The 13,226-nt window shown below is 40.7% G+C and overlaps 1 long non-coding RNA gene across 1 annotated transcript in view; it reads left to right on the forward strand.

The window, feature by feature from the left end:
• Window positions 1-3,292: 3,292 nt before the first annotated feature.
• Window positions 3,293-13,226, forward strand: part of LOC102453053 (uncharacterized) — a 52,910-nt gene continuing 42,976 nt past the window's right edge. Inside the window, exon 1 of the long non-coding RNA XR_001369242.4 lies at window positions 3,293-3,971. This is a non-coding gene — a long non-coding RNA (uncharacterized LOC102453053). The remainder of the gene's footprint in view (window positions 3,972-13,226) is intronic.

A 13,226-nucleotide genomic window follows, 5' to 3' on the forward strand; every position in this document is an offset into this window, starting at 1 on the left:
GGTCATAGGGAACAGCCAGCATGGATTTGTAAAGAACAAATCATGTCAAACCAATCTGATAGCTTTCTTTGATAGGATAACGAGTCTTGTGGATAAGGGAGAAGCAGTGGATGTAGTATACCTAGACTTTAGTAAGGCATTCGATATGGTCTCTCATGATAGTCTTATCAATAAACTAGGCAAATACAACTTAGATGGGGCTACTATAAGGTGGGTGCATAGCTGGCTGGATAACCATACTCAGAAAGCAGTTATTAATGGTTCATGATCTTGCTGGAAAGGTATAACAAGTGGGGTTCTTCATGGGTCTGTTTTGGAATCAGCTCTGTTCAATATCTCCATAAACAATTTAGATATTGGCATAGAAAGTACGCTTATTAAGTTTGCAGATGATACCAAGCTGGGAGAGGTTGCGACTAATCTGGAGGATAGGATCATAATTCAAAATGATCTGGACAAATTGGAGAAATGGTCTGAGCTAAACAGGATGAAATTTAATAAAGACAAATGTAAAGTGCTCCACTTAGGAAGGAACGATCAGTTTCACGCATACAGAATGGGAAGCGACTGTCTGGGAAGGAGTACGGCAGAAAGGGATCTAGGGGTTATAGTGGACCACAAGCTGAATATGAGTCAGCAGTGTGATGCTGTTGCAAAAAAAGCAAACATGATTCTGGGATGCATTAACAGGTATGTTGTGAGCAAGACACGAGAAGTCATTCTTCCTCTCTACTCTGCACTAGTTATGCCTCAGTTGGAGTATTGTGTCCAGTTCTGGGCATTGCATTTCAAGAAGGATGTGGAGAAATTGGAGAGGGTCCAGAGAAGAGCAACAAGAATGATTAAAGGTCTAGAGAACATGACCTATGAAAGAAGACTGAAAGAATTGGTCTGTTTAGTTTAGAAAAGATAAGATTGAGGGGGGACATGATAGCAGTTTTCAGGTATCTAAAAGGGTGTCATAAAGAGGAGGGAAAAAACTTGTTCATCTTTGCCTCTGAGACTAGAACAAGAAGCAGTGAGCTTAAACTGCAGCAAAGGAGGTTTAGGTTGGACATTAGGAAAAAGTTCCTAGCTCTCAGGGTAGTCAAACACTGGAATAAATTGCCCAGGGAGGTTGTGGAATCTCCATCTCTGGAGATATTTAAGGGTAGGTTAGATACATGTCTATCAGGGATGGTCTAGACAGTATTTGGTCCTGCCATGAGTGCAGGGGACTGGACTCGATGAACTCTTGAGGTCACTTTCAGTCCTAGTATTCTATGAATCTAAAAACATTGTTCTAGTCCTGTACTTTATGATGCAAGTTTTTTCTCTAATCTGTTATGTGGCTTACTTATAGGGCTCATCTACACTGGCCCCTTTTCCAGAAGGGGCATGTTAATTTCAGCTATCGTAGTAGGGAAATCCGCGGGGGATTTAAATATCCCCCGCGGCATTTAAATAAAAATGTCCGCCGCTTTTTTCCGGCTTTTAGAAAGGCCGGAAAAGAGCGTCTACACTGGCCCCGATCCTCCGGAAAAAGCGCCCTTTTCCGGAGGCTCTTATTCCTACTTTGAACTTCAAAGTAGGAATAAGAGCCTCCGGAAAAGGGCTTTTTTTCCGGAGGATCGGGGCCAGTGTAGACGCTCTTTTCCGGCTTTTCTAAAAGCCGGAAAAAAGCGGCGGACATTTTTATTTAAATGCCGCGGGGGATATTTAAATTCCCCGCGGATTTCCCTACTACGATAGCTGAAATTAACATGCCCCTTCCGGAAAAGGGGCCAGTGTAGACGTAGCCGTATTGTTTATAATTGTCTCGTATAATAATTATTTCTCAGAAAAATGTAAATCCACTAGCTTCCTATTTCCTTTTAGAAGCCAGGACAAAATAAAGCCAAAAAAAAAAAAAAAACCCCAACCTACTAAAGCAATAAGAATGTATTTTATATCAGTAAATGCCATTCATAATAAAAATATATCGTTTTTTAAAACTAGCTAGTTCAAATGATTGATTTAGATTTCTTTTTCTGACACTCCTTCAGCTTTGAAATGCACTGATATCTAGAAATGCACAGCCTTTTTTATAGCAACTCTCCTAATGTGTGCATAAGAACAAAGAAAAAATCCCAGAGTTTATTTTAATTTAAGGCCCTTATACGTTTTGTAATATAAACCAGCATATAACTAAATGAGTAATTCTTTCTCTTCCTCTATGAAAAACCATAAAAGCCATACCATGAAGGCTATTGAACTGTATAGTAGATTGTGTATTTACAGATAAATATTTGAAGAAATAATTCTTCAAACATCGTGGTGGTTTAAACTTCACTGAATTGGAAAATATTCAGAGCTAGGAAGGTGTTTTTGAGCAGGCTTCTCACACAGCTCAGCCCAGCCTAAATGTAGACCTCTCTTTAAATCAGCCTACCAAGATAGACAACTCTTAAGGGTGTATACATCTGCTTTTAAATCTCCATTTTATCCCAGAACACCAAATCCTTTACTATCCCACCTAGTGATGAACAATCTCATTTTTAACTCTGCCACACAAAGCACTCTCAACAATGGACATTAATAAGATCGTCATATTTTCAAACTGTGAAGCACTGTCACAAAGGCTGTATTTGAAACTGGGGGTGGAGGGATGTGTTGAAGAGGTGGGACAATAATTCAAAGGCACTCAGCCTGAAGTGTGCTTACAATGTACATATACATTTGTTCTAGAAGCTTTTGAGGTACTCTTTTTAAGCAAGTGACCATCCAGTCCATACTTGTGATATTACAAACAGCATGGGTGGTGAAGAGCACTTACTGCAGACCGCAAGTAAATGTGGTGAGCACAGTATGAGGTGTATATAAAGTGCCTAGCAGACCTTTGGAAGGTTAACAAGGAACCTCTCAATCACTCATCTCTGTAGTGAAGAGCCCCGTTCTTTTCAGTGCAGTAGTTTGTGGATATCACATTAGAGTACCAACACTGGATAGCTACTTTTTTCCAATATATTGCTAACATTTTGAAGATATTGCTGCAAATTGTAGCTTAGTAGTTTCCCATTTCTATATGGTGGATTTACATTTCTTTGAAGCTTTGGGAGATCTGAGTTCTGAAATGCAAGATTTATGTTTTCTAGACCTGAGAGAATATGGGACATTTCGCAGAGATGATTGCTTATATGAATATATCATGTACTCAGTCCTGTGGGTGAACCTCTGGGTCTATGGAGGTTTGGATAAGCATCCAAACCTTCAAATACTTATCTGAAATCAGCCTGGGAATTCTGGGGGGGGGGGGGGAATGGAGGATCAAGCTTCCTTGCTAGAATTTTTATTTTACTTGTTTTTATCTGGGCAGCTACTCATATTATTTTGTCACATACACTCTTAGTAGTGGCCCAACTAAGAAGTTTGAGAATTTTTTTTAAGGGTTAGGTTTGGGGAAAGCCTGAAGCCATTATTTTATTTGAATGAGTTTTCTATCCCTACTTGTGGCAACATAGCTCTAACAAAGTTTTTAGTTTTGCAGTTGTCACATTAGCAGGTGAACCATGCCTTTGACCCCTCCTGGGGAGATCTGAGCATTCTTCCTTCTATGTCTCAGATCTCTCACTGTCACCTGTCTCTGAGTTGAATCCAGCAAGTTCCCTACTCTTAGGTAAAGCCCCAGCTCACAAGCCTCAGGATATTAACCATGGATTTACTTTTGCAGGTCTGACATGTCCAGAGCTGAAATTCTATTTGAGGTTAGCAGGCACAGGGCTTAAATAAGGCTGGGACAGAAACTACTGCAGCCATGTACAAATACTTTGAGCAGCTGCTGAACAGCTGCTGCTGGTCTGCTAACTCTTCCAATTTAGTAGGCAATCTACTGCACTTGCTATTTTGCCTGGAGATTAGCATTGTGGCAGACCTTGCTTCCTGACATTCTCTTTTTCAATGTATCAATCTGGCCTCCTCCAGATATTTTCTGAGGAGTGACCCATCTTCTCCAGGTAAGAAGAGCTTTTAAATTCTTGCTGTGCTTTTTTGAGCTCCAGATTTTGGCAGAATAAGGCTTGGAATTGGTTAGATTTGAAACCAGCCTCAGGAGTCTTGAAACCAATAACTTGCCCCTGAAATCTATGGTTGGGTGTTGTCATCTGGTTAGCCCTTATGGTATCTTCATACATAGACCTCATTGAATTCAATTATGTATGTACTAGCGACAGCCCACGCTGTTGACCGTTATCTAAAATTGTGTGTAGAAAAGTCAAAAGTGGGGGGGTTCTTGTTTTCATGAGCAGTTATAATGACAAATGCTGGTGTTTGTACCTGTTTTCTGTAGCCTGTGCACAGAGCTACACTGCCCCAGCCACCTCTTTGTTACTCCATACCGCTCTTACTCCCACCTCCAATATTCCAACCTTTGGCTCACTACCGAAGCTATGGATCCAATATTCCACCTGGGTCTCATGGGGTGATACCTGAACCTGGTGATGTTCTGAACAGAAAGAACACTATGCCACACTTTTAGATATTTCTATCATTCCACACTGATTCAGACACTCTAGGCTTCAGAGTGACAAGCCTGGTATTTTATTATACAGATAATAATCATTCCACTATCCCCAAGATTCAGTAAGTACCCACTCATTGCCCAGGTCATATACAAAGTTTATAAAATGGTTACATAGTATTATCCATAAAAATATTACATATTAGGTCCAGGTGTGTCACAACCAGTATTGGAAACTGGAAATAGCAACTACTATCTACGTGAGACAGATCAGTTACAAGATTATGATTATTTCACTAAGCTAAAAGACACTCAAATCTTCTTGCTTATTTTTGAGATTTTATATTTATCTAGATAAACATTCTACTGACATACAATATTCTCACTTTTTGTAATATACTGTAATTAAATGTACAAGGAAGGAACACGGTTTTGACTTGTCAGCAAGCAAATGTAATACTCACCTTTGAAATGAACAATAAAGTCTCCAAATAAGATACTCAGACAAGTTTGTAGAGTTTGCTTTTCTGGTATTAGTAATTTATAGTGATATAAAGTGAAATAAAACTCTTTATGTTAGTGCTTAAATATCTTCGGTCAGAGTTTTCTCCAATATCCAACCTAAACCCCTCTGGATTGAAACTAAGTTGATTACTTTTTGTCCTGTTTTGGGGGGACATTGAGAACATCTGGTCCCCACTCTATCATTTTTTTTCTCATGGCTATATATGCTCCATTTAACCTTTCCTTATGTCAAGTTTTCTAAACTTTTTACCAATTTTTGTTGCTGTCCTCTGGACTTTGTCTGTATTTTCCCTAAAGTGCAGCACTCAGAATTGGATGCAGTTCTCCAGCTGAGGACTCACAGGTGCCAAGTAGATTGAAACAGTTACCTCCCATGTCGTACATATGACACTCTTGTTAAGACATCTCAGAATGACATTAGCCTTTTTTCACACTATTGAGACATGTTCAACTTGTCTCAATAGTGTGAAAAACAAGTATAACTCCAAGAGCTTCCTTCTACAGTATTGCTGCCTCACTATTTATTCCCCATTTTGTATTTGTGTATTTGTTTTTCTTCCTAAGAACAGATCTTTACATTTTTATTTATTTAATTTAATTTTGTTAAATTTAATAGTTGGTCTAAAATCATCAAGATAATTTGAATTCTAAACCTGTTATCTGTATTGCTTACAACCTCTCCCAGCTTGGTATCACCTGCACGTTTTATGAGTACTCTGTATGCCATCATTCAGGTGGTTAAAGAACAACTGAATGGTACAAGATCCAAAACAAAGTTTTGTGAGACCCACCCTTGATATATCCTCCCAGTTTGACAGTGAACCATTGATAACCACTGCCTGAGTCTAGTTTTTCAACCAGCTGTTCACCCATTTTATAGTAATTTAATCTAGACCACATTTCTGTAGCTAGTCCCACATGACCTTCTCAAGCAACCTCAGGAATCTGACTAAAATTAAGATAAATCATGTCTATTGCTTCCCCCATACCCACTAGGCCTATAACCCTGTCAAAGAAGGAAATTAGATTGGTTTGCTATGATTTGTTCTTGATCAGTAATAACCAACTTATATTTATCTTGTTCTCCAGTGATGCTTACAAACTGATTGTTCAAAAATGTGTTCCAGTATCTTTCTGGGTATCAAAGTTAAGCTGTCTAGTCTTTATTTTTTTCCTTTCCTCCCCTTTTAAAGATAGGTACTATGTTTGGATCTTGTAGCCATTGATTTGCCCACACCTTCCATGATTTGAACTGGTGATTCTAAAGTATGGGCTAAATTCATTGTACAATGCAAATTCCTGAACACAAGACAGTCCCAAAGAGAATTCTCCCTCTGTAGAAGGAATCTCTATTAGTATAAAGCTGGTGTAGCAACCATTTATAGATCCCAAGGCCCAAAGGAATTATTGTGATGTCTGATTTCCTGTGTAACAGGGCCCCAAATAGCTCCTATAGCAAATCTTTTAGCAATACACACACATTTGATATAAAAATTGTCAGTGTTGGAGAATCCACCGTGAGCCTTGGTAAATGTTCCAATGGTTATTTACCATCACTATCAAAAATTTTACACTTTATTTCCAGTCTCATTTTGTCTAGCTTCAACTTCTAGCCATTGGATCATGTTATACCTTTAGTAATTTACAGAATCCATTATTAAATATTTGTTCCTCAGATACTAATTTACCCCTTAGCAATCTCTTTGGCAAGTTAGACTCAGCTCATCTATCATTATAAGGTATGTTTCCTAATCCTTTACTCATTCTCAAAGGGCGTGTCTACACAGCACCCTAAACTTGAAGTAAGATACTCAATTTGCTTAGTGCAAATTGTGTATCTTATTTTGATTCTATTTCAAAATAGCTTATTTTGAAATTTGGCGCCTCTACACAGCACCAAATTTCAAAAAAACATGCTATTTTGAGCCATCCCTTATCCCTCGTGCAACAAGGTTTACTGTGATGGTGAAATAGTGCGCCCATTATTTAGAAAACACTTCAAAGTAATGGGCGGCTTGTGTAGATGTGGGGTACCTGGGTGTTAGTTTGATGTCACTCTAGTTTCTTAAAATCAAACTGACATTCAGTACCACGTAAAACATCCTATGGAAATCTATTACTTGAGGACTATTCCTTTTTTTCAACCAAACTTGTAATCTTATTTTAAAAACCCTCAAATTAGTTTGACAGGATCTACTTTACATAATCCCATATTTATAGGTTTGATGGGTTGGATCACAGAGGCTGTGTCCTGATGTGCTAATCATACCACTGAGCCTCCCTATTCTTCTATGGCATTCCACCATTCTGTCGTACTGGGCCAGAAGCTCTGGTCTCCCTCAGTAAAAGCACAGAATTAGGGTAAAATCTCCCCAGCAGAATAACACAGATGCTGAACCAACTCAGCTCTGGGAAGTCTCAGTGATATGATCAGCAGAGGCTATAGGACCTTGATAGCATCTAGGAACACAACCCTTAAATGGAACCAAACCCCCAAATAAATCCATCATACTGTGTATAAAGTTTTACATAGAGAAAGCTCATAAGTTCACCTTCTTTATCAATGAGAGATATGCATCATGGTTGCTTCTTCTCCCCTCTGCTCCTGTCCCAGTAACAATTATTTACACCGGATTTGATGATAAACAACAATGTTTTTATTAAATATAAAAAATAGGATTTAAGTGATGGCAAGCGATAACAAATGGATCAAAGTAAGTTACTAAGCAAAAAATAAAACAAAATATGCCACCTAAACCTAATGCATTAAGAAACTTGTTACATGCTAATTCTTACCCTAACAGTAGTTCTTTTCACAAGATAGCTAACATCACAGCTTGGGCCTCTGTTCAGTCCTGGGCTACGTCTATACTGTACCCTACTTCTGCAAAAGCTAATGCAAATGAAGCGTGGAGTACAATATCGTCGCACTTCATTTGCATAATTAATTAGGGGCCATTTTTTCACAAAAACCCTCTCTTGCACAAGAGCTGTTCTTCCTGAAAAAAAGAGGAAGAACAGCTCTTGCGCAAGAGGGGGGTTTTGTGTAAAAAGAAGCCATCTACACAGCACCTTTTTGTGCAAAAGCCTCTTGCACAAAAATAGCACCTAATTATGCAAATGAAGTTCAGCGATATTCTACTCTGTGCTTCATTTGCATAAGCTTTTGCAGAAGAAGGGTGCAGTATAGACGTAGCCTTAGATATTGCCAGCAGGTATTGTTGGTGGTAAGTGGGGGTCTCCTGCCATCTGATAACTCCCTATAGTTTGATTTCTAATATTTATATCCCCTTTGCGCAAGGTAAGAATTCTTTCTGTTCAGTTCAAACTCGTCTCACCTCGAGTGGAAAAGTACAAGATACAAAATGGGTTCTAGCATCAAGTAATCTGGCCACAAATTCTGGCAGGACCAACCATAATCCAGGCTTTCAGGAAAAAACAAGACTCTCCATAGCTTGTTGGTTTGAATGCCAAAAAGCTGTGTTTCTGGAGTATCATTAATAGCCCTGATTAGCACTCTTAGATTTATAAACAGATTCATATTTCTAACATCATATACAAGAATGATACATGCACAGAAACAGAGTGTACACATTCAGCAGATTAAAACTTTAAAAATTATATGACACATGATGAATTTTTCCTAAAGTGTCTTCAAGTTATGCATATTCATAAGCCATTTTTCATAAAGCCTGGGGGGCCCTGTGACAAGTGGCATTAATTACATTACCCTCTTCTAATTCTTTATTAATTGAATCCTGTATCAGCCACTCCATTATCTTGCCCAGGATCAATGTCAGGCTGATAGGTTTATAATTACCCATGCCATCTCATTTACCCTCTTAAAAATTGATCCAACATTAACTTTCTTCTAGTCTTCTGGAACTTCTCTAGTGCTCCAAGACTTATTTGAAAATCAGCATTAATGGTCAAGTGAGCTACTTAGCCAGCTCTTTAAAAACTCTTGGATGAAAAATATCCACTTGCTGATTTTAAAATGTAGGAGTTCAACAGCTCCTGTTTAACAGAATGGAAAGAATATTATCCTATGATGAGACTATATGATCAACTTTTCACCCAATACGGAACAGAAATATGTATTGGTCACTTCTGTCTTCTTAGTACTTATGACTGATAATCCTACATTTCCATCTAGTAATGGAATGATACCATTGTCAGAATTTTTTGTTCCTAATATAGATATAAAACCCTGTTCTTTGCTGGCCATAGATTTCTTTTTGGGTCCCTTTGCTTCCTTTATCAACTTTCTACAATTTTAGCTTACTTCAGCTGCCACTGCAAACCAAGAATATGAGTGAATGGTTGGTGGAGCCAGAGTATATGGCATTCTCTGATGTTAGAATAGCCCTAGGAAGGAACAGAAAGCCATAGCTATTTTATGCAATCACTGCTCTCTACTATATCTAAACACATCCCAGACATAGAGACTTGGGACCTTATACCTGTATGCACATGTTTGTAAGTTAGTACAAACTAGAAACTCTAAACTAGGGAATGGTTTATATTTTATTTCTGTTATAGCTGTACACTTGCAAAGTACCAGATTACTGTACCTGAGGAAGTGACCCTGCCTTATAGCCTCTGAGAAAATCTCTTCAGGGATTATATTATTTCATTTCCTCGGGACTAAAACTGAGCTCCATGCTTCCTCCAAAGGTGTTTCCATTGTGGCTTGTTTTCCATGCAAACAATTAATACTTTTATGAACAGAAACCCCCAGACAAGCAAATCATGCGCCCATTGTCAGCACAAAAAAGGTAATCTGATGGACTTATAAACAAAGCTGGAAATGAAGGGCAGGAGGATGTGTTGCTGAATGAAAGGTCAAGGTGAAAATCCCTCAAGGGCTATTGCTTCATATGTGTTAATGTAAGCATAGCAGTAATGATTATATGTGTGCAGCAGAAACAGACAGTTAGGTGGCAGAGAGGCGTTAATGTGAGTAAAGGGGCAATGTACAGATAGCTGTGCTTATGGACTAAAGACTCATTTAATAAGTAGAAGAAAGGGCTCTGTCTAATGTATCCAACTGCATTGGATTCACAGTTCCTTGTGTGCTAGAGAAGCAGAAAGCACTAAAACTTCTCCCAAATTACATGCAATTTGACAACAGGAGGTTATTTGTAGAGCTGCATTTTGCTGGCTTTTTAGCTGTTGTATCTGGTTCAAGATAGTCTGCTCACGAGAATTGTTTTAGTATCAGCCAGTCATTCTTTCTCAAACCAAAGAGCCTTTAAATCAGGAAAGGGAAAAAGCTTCTTTTGCTCTTCTCCAAACACAATACAAAAAAACAGCTACATTTTTCTATGCTGCCTTTTCCTTCCATCTCCCACCAGTAATCTCTGAACATCTGGCGTGTCTGCTTTACTTACCACAATGAACATGCTCAGGGACTTAGGTTATCATTTATTTCAGCTTTGTTTTTTTATTATATACTAAAAAACTATATTAAAATACAATTAAAGGACTAGATTAAACTGACAAAAGCCAGAAATGTAGAGTGAAGGATTATGTTTCATCCTTAGCTCACCCTAGTATGCCTGAATCTTAGAGCTTTCACAACAGCATATAATTATATACTGTCCAGTGTTTGGTGGCACAATGATTTTTGACTTACAAGCAACATAGTTTTTATGTTATTTTTAGACAGACTTTAAAGTTGATTTAAATTAATTTTGTTTTTTCAGTTATATGCCCTACTTTAATTTTTTAAAATAATTTTCATTTTTCTTTCTATCATATTTCTCTCTTTCTTTATGTATTGCCTTAGTAACGAGTCTAATCCCCCCAGATTTTGTGGGACCTCTCTGATTTCATTAAGAAATGAAAGGAAAGAAATGCTATATTTTCCTGGTCCCTGTTGTCTTGCAGGGTAAGTTTTGTCTCCTTCCTTTCTGCTCTCAGAAATGAGACAAAGCAGAGAGAACCCAGTAGTTATTGGAATGGCATTGTAGTGCTCTCACAAGAACAAGGAGGAGAATGAATGTGGAGGATTTGGGGACAAAGAATGAAAAGGCGATTGGAAGGGAGCAGAACAAACAGGGTCACGTTAAGATGAGATTTGATTGTGATACAACTGAGAAGGTCAAGCATTTTAAATTACAGAGGCAATATGATTGGGATACACTTTGATGAAAGTAGTGAGGAGGTGTAAATTCTTCCCACCAAATACTCAGAGCCTGTGCTGACAGAGTTCATTGCTACACTGTATTTATAATCAGAAGAAATATCAGCAATGACCCGGACAAGCAGGAATACATCTCTTCATCCAAGCTCATAATCAATGCGGTGGTAAGTGTCAACACTGAAGATTGGGAACACTCTAACAAGGGTTGCCACCTAACCCAACAGGCTATTAAATGTTATACAATTCAAAAGGACTCCAAAGAATGACAAGGCCACATTTTCCTTAGTGTAAGACAATCCTCTTGGAGAAGTACACTGGCTTTGTTTCTTAGGACATCCAGAATGCTGATTATCTCAATCGTGCATTGACAAAAATAGCACAAACCCTGATAGCCACTGACAGGATACCTAGAGCAGTACTGAGGGGATGAGAGAACAAAGGTGCCTGTAAGATAAATTTGCATTGTCCTCATTTTTGGATTGTTCCCAAGTATAAGGACTTGTCTACCCAAACATCTAGTTTGTGGAAAGCTAGGACGTCAATCTTCCCTACAATAGCCTGCCATGATTAACTATGTGGACTCTACTGATTTGCTCTAGCAGTTCACTAATGCACTTTGATATACTCTGGCTTGAAACAGGAGTAGACCAAAATTTAGCAATGTAATTTGTGTGCAGCAGCAAAATCCACAGGGGACAGTTATTGCATGGCAGGCTAATGCAGGGTAGATTCACAGCCCAGCATGCCGCATGCTAAATGTTTGTGTAGATGAGCCCCAAACTGGAGCATCCTCTACTTCTCACAATTCTGAGAACAACGTAATATACCAGTCACATCCTTGACCCAACTCCTGCACTGTGGACTGGGAGTTGGCCCCTTATGGAGTCTCTATGGGTATGTCTACACTACAGCGCTAATTCGAACTAACTTAGTTCGAATTAGTTAATTCGAACTAAGCTAATTCGAACTAATGCGTCTAGAACTAAAAACTAGTTCAAATTAGCGTTTTGCTAATTCAAACTAGCGCGTCCACACTGATTGGACGCAGGGGGGCATTTAAGGGCGGCTGAAACCGGTTCTGGCAGGGCATCAGGTCAGTAGTTGCTTTGTGTGGCTGCTGTCTGAGGCTATCTGAGGCTCGTGCTTAAAGGGACCCCCCTGGACAGCCGGTTCTCAGCTTTTCCTGCTTCCTTTCCAACCTCGCCGAGGGACAGCAAAGCGTTGGTCTCTGTGCCCGTCTGTGTCGGTGCTTCCCTTCGGGGCCGCCGCCGCAGGTGGCAACATGGAGCCAGAGCTCGCCCTGCACCTTCTGGTGCACTTTCTGGACTTGCTGCTGCAAGCCTGCCACCAATGGCTCGAGGCTACCTGGCACCTCCTGGTGCACGTCAGTCCCCTGCCTCTCCGCCTGGCCGCCCTGGGGGCCGTGGAGGAGCCGTGGCGGCGTCCCGGCACTGGCGTGCCCCGCTGCATCTAGCATCTGGACACCAGCACCGACTGGTGGGACCGCATCGTCCTGGAGCGCTGGGAGGACCAACAGTGGACCCAGAACTTCAGGATGAGGAGGGACACCTTCCTGGAGCTCTGCGAGTGGCTCACCCCTGCCCTGCGCAGAAGGGACACTCGCATGAGGCCCGCCATCCCCCTCCAGAAGCGGGTGGCCATCGCCCTCTGGAAGCTCTCCACGCCGGACAGCTACCGATCCGTCGGGAACCAGTTCGGCGTGGGGAGATCCACCATCGGAGCGGTGCTCATGCAGGTATGGCACTCGTCGGCCACTGCGCCGAGGCGGAGGGGGGCTGCGAGGAGGGGATGGGCCGCCCCAGGGACAAAGGGGGGCAGGAAGAGACGAACGTGCCCCGCACCGGAGGGGTCGGTCTGTCCCGGCCGTACTACACGCCGCCAGGGGGGTTGCTTCTGGGAGTGGGGTGCGGGGCACTGCCAGGGCACAAACGCTCCCAGCCACCCGGGCGCCCCACTGATTGGCGCTTTGCTGTGTCTCTCTCTGCAGGTGGTCAAGGCCATCAACCGGGTGCTGCTCCGCAGGGTGGTCCGCCTCGCCGACCCGGACGCCGTCATCCG

Source organism: Pelodiscus sinensis, chromosome 6, assembly GCF_052426305.1.
Source record: "Pelodiscus sinensis isolate ZL-2025 chromosome 6, ASM5242630v1, whole genome shotgun sequence".
In the NCBI taxonomy this organism is placed as follows: Eukaryota; Metazoa; Chordata; order Testudines; family Trionychidae; genus Pelodiscus; species Pelodiscus sinensis.